Raw genomic sequence first — 11,839 nt, forward strand, 5'->3', positions numbered from 1 at the left:
ATAATGTTTGACATCCACAACAGTGAAAGGACCTGACCAGCGAGATCGAAGTTTTCCGGGAAACAGCATAAGCCGAGAGTTATATAACAGCACTTGATCATTTGGTTCGAAGTGCCTGGAGATGATCTTTTTATCATGATATGCTTTCGTTTTCTCTTTATAGATCTTTGAACTCTCATAGGCTAAGTGTCTTATTTCATTCAGCTCGTTAAGCTGCATTAGTCTCCTTTCGGCAGCTAGTTTGATGTCGAAATTTAATAATTGTATATCCCATGCTGCCTTATGTTCTAGCTCAACCGGTAAGTGACAGGATTTTCCATAGAGTAGGTGAAATGGGGTTTTTCCTAGTAGGGTTTTGTATGCAGTTCGGTAGGCCCAAAGTGCATTGTCCAGTTTTCTAGACCAATCTTTCCTAGAAGTTCCTACGGTCTTTTCTAAGATTTCTTTGATCTGTCGATTTGAGACTTCTACTTGTCCACTTGTTTGCGGATGGTAGGGCATAGCAACTCTGTGGTGAATTCAGTTCTTCCGGAGTAACCCGTCAAAAACTTTGTTAATAAAATGGGAGCCAGCGTCACTTATGACTATTCCAGGAACTCCAAATCTTGGAAAAATAATGCTCTTGAAAAGCTTGATAACTACATATGCGTCATTTGTTGGGGAAGTTACTGCTTCGACCCATTTTGATACATAATCAACAGCGACTAGTATGTATTTGTTCCCGTACGAAGAAGGGAAAGGTCCCATGAAATAAATTCCCCAACAATCAAAGACTTCTACCTCTAGAATACATTTTTGTTCTATTTCATGTATTTTACTGATTTTCCCCCTTCGCTTGCATCTGTCGCACTGTGCTATGAATGCATGAGCATCGCGAAACATGGTCGGCCACCAGAATAATGCCTGAAGAATTTTAGATACCGTTTTAAAGGTTGCAAAATGTCCGGCGTAGTCGGATCCATGGCATTGGAATAAGATATCAGGGATTTCAGTTTCGGCGACGCAACGTCTGTATATCCCGCTAGAGCAATGTTTATAGAGATATGGCTCATCCCAATGATATCTCCTAACTTCTCGTAAAAATTTCTTCCTTGTGTAGCCTCTCAACTCTTCGGGTTCTATGTCAGCAGCTAAATAGTTTACTATATCATCGTACCAAGGTCTGTCTTTTAAACCTTGTCCGACTACATGCACTTCTCGATGCAGACTTTCATCTACAGGGGAATCACAGTCAGGGTACAGCTCGTTGTGCGCGACGTTAACTTTTATATCAAAGGTGAGGGTTTTGGGATTTGTATCTTCGCTCAGAATTTCTGAAGTATCATCAACATACTTTCATCGTCGTCGATCGACCTGGTATTGTCGTAATCGATCGACATTGCATCGTTATCGTCGATCGACAGGTCCTCAGAAGTGAGACATACATTCCCGATGAACGAATCCGTTTGGTAAACGTTTTCAGTTGGTAAAAAATCATCGATAGGGACGTCGTTTTCTATTCTTATCCGGGAAAGATGATCTGCAACTCCTTTTTCTACTCCACTTTTATCTTTAATCTCGATGTCGAATTCTTGAAGTAGAAGGATCCATCGCATGAGTCGTGGTTTTGCATCTTTTTTTTGCATTAAATATTTAATTGGAGCGTGGTCAGTATGAACGATGACTCGCGAACCAACCAGGTATTGGCGAAACTTTTCAAATGCATAAACTACAGCAAGCAGTTTTTTCTTTGTTGTTGTGTAATTCCTTTGTGCATCGTCGAGTGTTCGACTGGCATAGTAAACTGCATCTAGCTTTTTGTCTTTTCTTTGGCCTAGAACTGCTCCTACAGCGAAATCGATCGCATCGCACATGATTTCGGAAGGAAGATTCAAGTCAGTTTCATCGATGAGGTCTACATGCTCTTCTTCATTTTCTTCACGTAGAAAGGTCTGACTCTCATCGGTAAATCGAACTTGCTCATCTCCAGTCACAAAAGCATGAACTGAATCTGACGTTTCTTTCACCTCAGATATCTGGTCTCCATTCGAATTCTAGGCCATCTTCCTCCTCTCGAGATCAATCTTCTTGGTACTGGTGCTAGACGCCACATTTTCAATGAGCCTCGTAGCTTCTTCAAGTGTCTTGGTTTTGAAGTTCCCTTGACTCGCAACGTCCAAAGTAGCTTGGTATGTCCAGTCGAGACCTCTGAAGAAAATATTAAGTAGCTGGATTTCGGGAAAACCATGGTGTGGGCAGTCTCGCTGGTAGGCTCTGGATCTCAACCAAGAAGCCTTAAAAGTTTCAGTAGTGCCTTGAGAAAAATTATAGATCTTATTCCAAAATTCTTCCGTTCGTGCATCATCGAAGAAGTTTTTGAGGAAGACACTTTTGATATCACTCCAGCAAGTCAAAGATCCTGGCTGCAATTGTTTCAGCCAGTGCGTCGCATCTCCAGCAAGGGAGTGCGGGAAGAGTTTGCAAAATAGGTAGTCTTCAGAGACTCCATGCACCTTGATGTTAGACACAAAGTCCTCAAGTGCTTTGATATGGTCTATGGTGTTTTCATGAGGAAGACCACGAAAGGGGTGCTGACTTACTAGAGATAAATATTTGAGTTTCAGTTCAAAATCTTTTCTTTGAATTGCTGGAGGATGGATCGCAGACCTGTTAGTGTAGAACCGATCAGGTCTGTTGCAATCTCCAATAGGAATTGGAGTATTCAAAACAAAAGCTATTCCAATAGGAATTGGAGCCCTATGTCTATAATTAATTTGGTTTGATGCGTTGCATACTCGACCTTTTTGATCTCCTAGAACTACTTTTCCATTTTGAAATAGGTAAGAACATACTTACCTGCTTCCGACAGGATGGCGTCAATCGATATTGGTAGCGGAGTGTCGATCGACTTTTCTGTCGACCCGTCGCTCGATGTTGTTGTCTGAGCGTCGATCAATTTCGGGCCAAAATTCATGTCCTCCATCTTAAGTACCTGTGTCAGCAGGGAAAGAGGGAAAACTTTAGCAGATTCACTAACAAAATCAAGACTGTATTCTAAATTTAATCTAATGGTAATAAGAAAGAGTCCCCGGCAACGGCGCCAAATTTGATATCAATCAAATTACCCTAAGGAGTGAATTACTCTCTCAAATAAGAGGTTTAGATGTAGTACTTAGAGATCGAATCCACAGAGACTCTAGGATTACACAATAGATTTATAGTATTCGAATTAAGGCTAGATTAGATGATTTATAGGTTTTAAAGCAGTAAATGAATTGGTGAGCAAAATAATTGATCGATTGATTTGATTTGAGGTTGTTAACAGTTGGGAGAATAGCTAGATTCAGGTATGTTCTCAGGTATGATAAGTAATACTTAAGTTTGGTCTTTAGGGGTTTATTGATATTAATTGTTCTTGAATTCAAATTAAGATATAATCTATTTGATTGTCTAATCTGGATCTTGGATTTCAACTCCCGTATGTTAATCACGAGAAAGTGTCGATCGATACTTCGTTATGAATATCGATCGATACACCTTTCAAAATATCGATCGACAGGGCTATCGCTGTGTCGATCGATACTTCTTCCAGAATGCTTTACGGAAAGGTTTGATTTATATTCTCTAACTCACTAGACCAAATTTTGTCTGTATCTAGTCAGTTAGATCATACTAGCTAATTTCAGGTATTGAGTCAAGCAATGGCTTGATCTCAATTAATCCTAAGATCTAAGTTTAAAAGGTGATCAATCCTAAACTTAGCTTTAAGAACAACTAGATGAAAAACTATATTTCTAAACACCCTAACAATTGTTTGTGTCAATAATACATTTATCAACCTATTGAGAAATCTAAACCTAACGGCAAAGACTACTCAGACATATTCATTTAACACATAGTTATGATGGTCTGAATAATACTTAAATAAAATAATAAAAACAGGATAGGGTAAAGAAACAAAGGGAGTTCAAGATATTCCCTCTCTCAAGGAGTACAAATCTCTCTCTCCAATCCTCAGCTCTCTCTCTCTTGAATAGTATGAAGCATAGCCGTCAACAATGGCTTAGAAAACAATAAAATAGGGTTTCAGGTCGTCCAGGGGTATATTGGTAATATGTGGTGACTTATGGGCCTAAATTGGTCACGAAACAGGCTTGTCCTGTTTTCTGGGATCACTGTCGACCGACACCAATAATGCAATATCGATCGACAGTCCTTCATTTTCTCGACAGCTTCCTTTCGCGAGGTAGACTGACCACTCTTCAGTAAAACAGACATAACTTCTGCTACAGGATGCTGATTGACCTCAAACCGGTGGCGTTGGAAAGCTAATTCAAAACTCTATTTTTTTGTCAAAAGATGTGCCCAATATAACACTGGTAAGGTCTCCATACATAGCTAAACATCTGATGCGTCTGTGCAGTTCTGCACCTCAAAATGCTCCAAAATCACCATATTTCTCCAGAACGTACCTGAACCTGTAAATACTCTAAAGAGCCTCTATATAGTATTAAGTATATATTAAAACACTTATAGACCATGGCTAAGAGTGGGTAAAATCCATGGTCTATCAACCATCTTCTAGAAAATGTTTCTCTCTGCCTCTCCAGTTTCTCAAACCGGCGTCCCAGCGTCCGTCACTCAACCTTCGAGTCTCTCCGTTTTGGTCGTAGTAGTCAGAGCATAGCCTCTGGATTTCCCCGCTTCTGGGATTCGCTGAACTTCACGAAAGACATGGAGTTTGTGGGAATCACAGTTCTCTTCCTTAATGAAAAGGTAAGTTAATCTTCGATTTATCACACCTATTTAACATAATTGTTTTAATTGATTTCCTGATTCTTTGTTGAATAATATTATTTGCAGATTCCATGATTCATGGGTTTACTCCTGTCGGACGTGCTAATCATTACATGCCATCTTTGAAAGCAGATTCCATTGTAAACGTCGATCGTTTTGAGGTTCCTAGATGCTCAAGCATGTACAAGATAACTGATTATCCATTCCTCATTCGTTTCATCTCACTAACCATTATTGATGATGTCATCACGGGTGCTCCTCAGATCAGTCTCCAGTCAAGATTAGTCTGTTCGACAATCTCCAAGTGATTGCGAACACAAACCTAGAACTCCCAGGTATATTATCATATTATATATGAGTTTATATTATGCTTCGATATCATAACTGATATTTAAACCCGCAGATATGGTTGGGAAAATCCAATATGTCCAGGGCTCTGACCTCACCAAATAAACAACTCGAGTCGTTATATGTCTCCTCATTGATCTGTAAGAAACAATCAACACATAATTCCCTTTATATTACTGTCTATATTGTGCTAACATCAATAATCAAAAATATTTCCTACCCAAGATTTGTGGTCGTCTATTTATCTCCATTACTTATCAATCTAATTTTACACAAATCTTTATTTTACAGCTTAAAAGAAACCACAATAACCCAAACAATCAAAACACCAAAAACTAGAATCCCAAAAAAGACGAATCATTAATAATCACCTCTCTTCTTGTCTAATCTAACAAATAAACTTTAAAACAAATATACCAAATCAATCAACTCAACTAAAACTCAACGACACATACATTGAGACAACTAAACAAATACAAACTACAAGGCCAACTATTTAACAATTTACAAACTTACTTTCGCAGATGCTTACGAAAAAGACGAAGACGACAACCAAGATCAGTGAAATTACCTAAACAAAAAACTAGAGTAAGTTACAAACTCTGATAAATACAACTAACAATGATTTTTGCTTACATATTACCCATCAAATAAAAGAGAAACAAACACAGCCACACCAGGAGATACAAGAGACAATCCCAACAGACACAAAGGCGGCAACAACATCTCCACATGCTCACTCCTCTTGTTTTATGAAAATAGCTTACATGCTCAATGTCCAATGCTATTGTCTTCTTATGAGAAATACATATATTCGTTTAAAACCATTAAGTTCCAAATACTAATTGTCACTCATTTTATAGTTATTTCTACAAGTCTTCATGTATTTGCTTTAAAGGTCCGGTACAAACAACAAGTTTAAAAATAAAAAAACATATAACCAACATAATAAGAATAAAAAAAAATTATTACTCAATACACACAACTTACACAACTAAATTAGAGAAAAAATATCCAAAAACAAAAGATACTCTCAACAACCTTAATATAATTTATGTAATCTAAACAATACAGGTAACAAATTAAAAAGACAAACAAACAATAAGTCTCAGTGATACATCAAGCAATACCACGAACTATATCAATCACATCATAACACAGTTTAGTCTTTTATGAGTGGAGAACAGTGCATACACAGTTCATCATCACAACTCTAACCCTATAACAATAAAAAACTTGAAAAACAATGATCAACCAGAAACGCAAAATTTACAGATACAATAACGCTAAAAAATATTGAGATGAAACAATAACTATGTCCACAACCCCAAGCTTGCGCGGATGCAATGCCCCTAGTCTATATAATATATTGAAGAGAAAAAGACAAAAATAGCACTAAATCAAGTTTTTGTTCCCAAACTAGCACTCAAGATCAAAAGTCACAAAAATAGCACTTAATGTTTTATCAAAAGTCACAAACTTAGGGTTTAGAGTTAAAGGGTGGGGTTTAGGATTTAGGGTTTAGGGTTTAGGGTTTAGAGTTTAGGGTTTAGGGTTTAGGGTTTAGATTGTAGGGTTTAGGGTTTAGGGTTTAGGGTTTAGGGTTTAGAGTTTAGGGTTTAGGGTTTAGAGTTTAGGGTTTAGGGTTTTGAGTTTAGGGTTTAGGGTTTAGAGTTTAGGGTTTAGGGTTTAGAGTTGAGAAATGAGGTTTTGGTGATAAGATTTCAAATTTTGAAAAATAAAAAAATTAAAATTTTCAAAGGATAAACTTAGAAAGGTGCTATTTTGGTCATTTTAGTTTTTGAGTGCTATTTTTGTGATATAAACTTAGAAATGTGCTATTTTGGAGATTTGCCCTATATTGAAATATGTTATTTTTATGTATTAGATATAATATGGATCCTCTACAAATAGTATGGAAGATGCTGTCTATTCCATTTACAGTATCTGAGCACCAATATAAAATAATATGGGATTAAAAATAGATCCCGTTTCAAATTCTGATTGAACCTATTTCAGATGTGAAGAAATTTGTCAATAATTTTATTGATTAAAAATTTTTTGAGAGTTAAAAAATCAGAGAACAAAAGTTGAAGAGGTTGAGCCAGTAGATGTTAAAGATGTTTTGGTTTATTAAATCTTTGAATTGAAGGTTATACAATGTAATTTCCCTTTTTATAATTTTATCATTGAATTGTATAATATATGAATTAACATAACTAAAAACAAAATTACTTTATAATATTTATTAAATAAAAATTATAAAATTGATACGGTATGTATTCTTTTTGAAAAATTATAAAATTGATATGGATTGCAACTGATCAGCTACCTCCCAAAATGAGACCAAGCTCAGTTGAGAATTTGAAAAGTTAGGCCAAGCTTGTGGGTGTTCTATCATTGCAATCAGATCTTTGCAATCTGTCCCAAATCTCTGACAGGTCGAGTGTGTATCATGCTCTCCATTGCCCATTGTAGTGCTTCCAGTTCCGAGTGTAGCGCTTTCTCACGCCTCCTTAAATTCCTTGTCCCCATGAGTTGAATCTTCCCCATGATATCCTTCCACACCCATCCCAATCCACTAAACTGAGCTGTGGAGGTCCATGAACCATCCACCATGCAAAATATACTCAAGCTTAAGGCATGTGTTTCTTCAGCAATATGTGCCTGCGAAGGAACCGGTATAGTTTCTCTCGCATTGTACCACGCTTGGCGTTCATTCTCTGCATATCTGACTAGTTCCAATGGGTCTCTGTCTATGCCTCTAAACAACTTATCATTTCTAGCTTTCCAGATGTACCAAATTATCCAAGGATAAGGGTCTCTATCATCTTCTGGCTCCATAATACTATTCTTCCTCCAAAAAAGATAGTCCATATTAGCATAAATACTTGGTAGAGGGAAGATTTGAGGGCTCGAAGGTGTTGAAGATAATTCCCATGCTTGTACGGCCGGTGGACATTCAAAGATCGCATGAGTAACAGTCTCTTCTGGCTCTCCACATCTTGGGCAATAATTATCACATCGCATATTGCGACGTACCAGATTCCTCGTTACCGCAATCTGTCCTGAGATTAGTTTCCAAATAACATGACAAATCTTTTGTGGCGCATTCACCTTCCAAGCAAAGGCTTGGCGTTTGGTTATGCTGGGTTGTAGAACTTCTTTATCCTTTGTATCTCTCATCAAATTTGTAGCAACCCAGTATCCAGACTTGACAGTATATTGACCATTCTTGGTGTAACTCCGGCAAAATGTATCATGTCAGTGAGTAGGGCTTATGGCCAGACTCTGGATTATCGGTATATCCTCGTGATCCACATATTGTTCCAATAATCGAGCATCCCAATCCTTTGATTCAAAATTAATAAGGCTGCTGACGGTCATCTTTGGGTTTACTACTGGGACCCGGGCGCGAGCCGGTCTTGCTGGCATCGAAGGAATCCAAGGATCCTCCCATACATTAATTTCATATCCTGAATGCACTTTGCTTCTGATACCCAAAAGTAATAGCTTCCTCGCAGCTATAATACTCGTCCATAAATACGATGGGGTATCCACTGCACCAGTTCGCAATGGCGAACTCAGACGATAATATTTTCCCCAAAGAACTCTCGCCACTAATGAGTCTGGAAATTGAACAAGACGCCAAAGTTGTTTAGCCAAAAGAGCTACATTGAATTCATGGATCATACGGAAGTCAATTCCTCCCTCCTCTCGCGGCGCACACATTTTTTCCCATTTTGCCCATTGAATTCCTCTTTTTGGTGGATTCGAGCTCCACCAGAATTGGGCAATGGCACTTGCTAAGTTCTCACATATCTCCAAAGGAAGCAGGAAACTGGACATGACATAAGTCGGAAGAGCTAACAAGATAGACTTGATTAAAACTTCCTTTCCTCCCTTAGATAACCAACGACCAGTCCAACCATTCACTCTATGTAATAGTTTCTCTTTTAAGAAAGCAAATAGTTTACACTTTGATCCACTAATATCCTGTGGGATTCCTAAGTAGGAACCCATCTCGCCTTCGTTTTGAATACCAAGTGTATTTTTGATCTGCTGTCGATCATTCGCTGGAATCCTTTTACCAAAGAGTAATGAGGATTTATCAAAATTAATACATTGGCCTGATACTTTTCCATATTTCCTGACTACTTTCATAACTTCTTCACATTCGCACAGAAGAAAAGGCTATCATCAGCAAAGAGAGGGTGAGATACCTGAGGGCTAGCGCGTGCGACTCGCATCCCCGTTATCTTCCCTTGATTCTCTGCTTGATTAAGATGGCTAACGAGCACTTCCGTGCATAGAATAAATATGAAAGGAGACAAAGGATCTCCTTGACGTAAACCTCTTCCATGAACAATGTTTCCCCTTGGTTCTCCATTCATGAGGATTTTATACTTGACCGAGGTGATGCATCTCATAATCCAGTCCATCCATATCTCAGAAAAACCCATCTTTCTCATGACTTCCTCAATGAATGACCATTACATCCTATCGTATGCTTTGCTCATATCCGTTTTTATGGTCATTCTCTTTACCCGTCCTCCCGGTTTGGTTCTCAATGCGTGAAACATCTCCTGAGCCATCATGATATTATCTGTAATCTGTCTACCAGCAACAAAGGCTGATTGAGTCTCAGATATCCGCTGTGGAAGAACCGTCTTCAATCTTTGGCATAAGACCTTAGATATTATCTTATAACTGACATTGCATAGACCGATAGGTCTAAACTTTGTCATTTCATTTGGTTTCGTTGTCTTCGGGATTAAGCAGATGTTCGTGTCATTCAGTCCCTGCACCATTGATCCCTCAAAAAGGAATTGATTGTACGAATTAAATCATCTTTGACAATATCCCAAAACTTCTGATAGAAAAGAGCTGTCATTCCATCAGGTCCTGAAGCTGATTTGACCTTCCAATGAGTTACCGGAGCTGTAAAATCTTCGTTTATTGCTGCAGTAATAGTCGTCCATACCTGACGAAAACAAACATTGTCGACTTATATAATTGTATTTAATGTATACAGGTTACATTATTCGTTTGGGCCCATTTAATTAAACCGGGCTTAATTTAGGGTAAGGCCCAAGCAGTTGTTTACGCCTCTCAATATTTAAGGTCACGCTGCGCTGTTCTAAGGGTTTCGTTCGTTACGAAGGAAGAAGAAGATAAGAGGTTGAAGAAGATGCCAGGCCCAGTCATTGAAGAAGTTAACACTGAGGAGCAGTTGATGGATGCCATCAAAGAGCAAATGAAGCTCCAGGTTCGTTTTCTTCTCTTTCTCTCTATTGAGGAGCTGTTTCAATTTCTCGTTGTTTGACGATTGATTTTGGGTGGAGTAGAACGACAATGATGTCGTTGTCGAGGATGTGAAAGATGGAGAGGAAGAAGATGATATTGATGACGACGAAGACGATAACGTCGATGGTATATTCCTCTTTTCTAGATTTGATTCTCTTCGTTGTGTGTATTAGTGATAGAATCTGTTCTGTTTCTCGGTTGTTGAGTGATAGAATCTTTGTTAGTCTCTTCATTACTGCTTCACAAGGCTTGCTGGTTATGCGTTGTATTACATTTCTTTGGACTTACAATGATAAAGAGTTTGGCTTATGTTGTTGTGTGTGAAGGAGCTGGTCAGAATGAGAGCTCAAAGCAAAGTAGAAGCGAGAAGAAAAGCCGCAAAGCAATGCTGAAACTTGGAATGAAACCTGTCACTGATGTTAGCAGAGTCACAATCAAGAGATCAAAGAACGTAAGAACACACGCCTTTATTGACATTTTTTCAAATATTTTTTGAACATCAATGTTTTTGATTCTGTGTGTTCTTGCACATACCTCAGGTTTTGTTTGTCATCTCGAAGCCAGATGTGTTCAAGAGTCCCAACTCTGAGACCTATGTGATATTCTGTGAGGCCAAGATTGATGATATGAGCTCTCAGCTACAAGCCCAAGCTGCTCAGAGGTTCAAGATGCCTGATGTTGCGTCTATGATCCCAACGCTGATGCCTCTGAAGCAGTCACTGTTGCACAAGAGGAGGAAGATGATGATGATGTTGATGAGACTGGTGTTGAAGCTAAGGACATTGATCTTGTGATGACTCAAGCTGGTGTCTCAAAGGCCGAAGCCGTTAAGGCTCTTAAGACTAATGATGGAGATATCGTTTCCGCCATTATGGAACTCACTACATAGGTTGAGTTTCAAGGACCCGCGTTGGTCCTCTTTTGTAGTTCACATGCATTTCCGAAGCATTTTTCTTGAACATTATTTGTATTTCCCCACTTTTAAGGCTTATTTTTCCCTTCCGTGAGCCGTAAACATATTTGCTTCAAAGTCTATAACTGACACATCTTATCTTACGCTGTGGACAGTTTAGAAAGAATGGTAGAGAGTTATGCTCTTAACATTCAAGAATTTGAATGACAGGACAAAGATTGATCAGAAAGTTGATGCACTATTTAGCATTCAAAGCCAGATTCGCATACACATACAGAGGACTCATTGCAATCTAGTCTACATACACTTTTCCTAGCAAAACTTCTCTAGCTCAGTAACGTAGCATAGTTGGTTCAGTTTCTCATGTAAAAGAAAATTATGTAGTTTTAGGTAAAAACTTTTTTTTTCACAGAGCTAAAGATATTAATATTAAGAAAGTTGTTACTTTAAAAAAAAATATCATATATCAACTATTTTTTTAAAAAATACATAATT

The 11,839-nt window shown here is 38.2% G+C and overlaps 1 pseudogene; it reads left to right on the plus strand.

Moving 5' to 3' along the window:
- The first annotated feature begins 10,237 nt into the window (after positions 1-10,237).
- LOC106381957 lies at positions 10,238-11,433 on the plus strand (annotated as a pseudogene).
- Positions 11,434-11,839: the final 406 nt, after the last annotated feature.

The sequence above is a fragment of the Brassica napus genome, chromosome C9, assembly GCF_020379485.1.
Source record: "Brassica napus cultivar Da-Ae chromosome C9, Da-Ae, whole genome shotgun sequence".
Lineage (NCBI taxonomy): Eukaryota > Viridiplantae > Streptophyta > Magnoliopsida > Brassicales > Brassicaceae > Brassica > Brassica napus.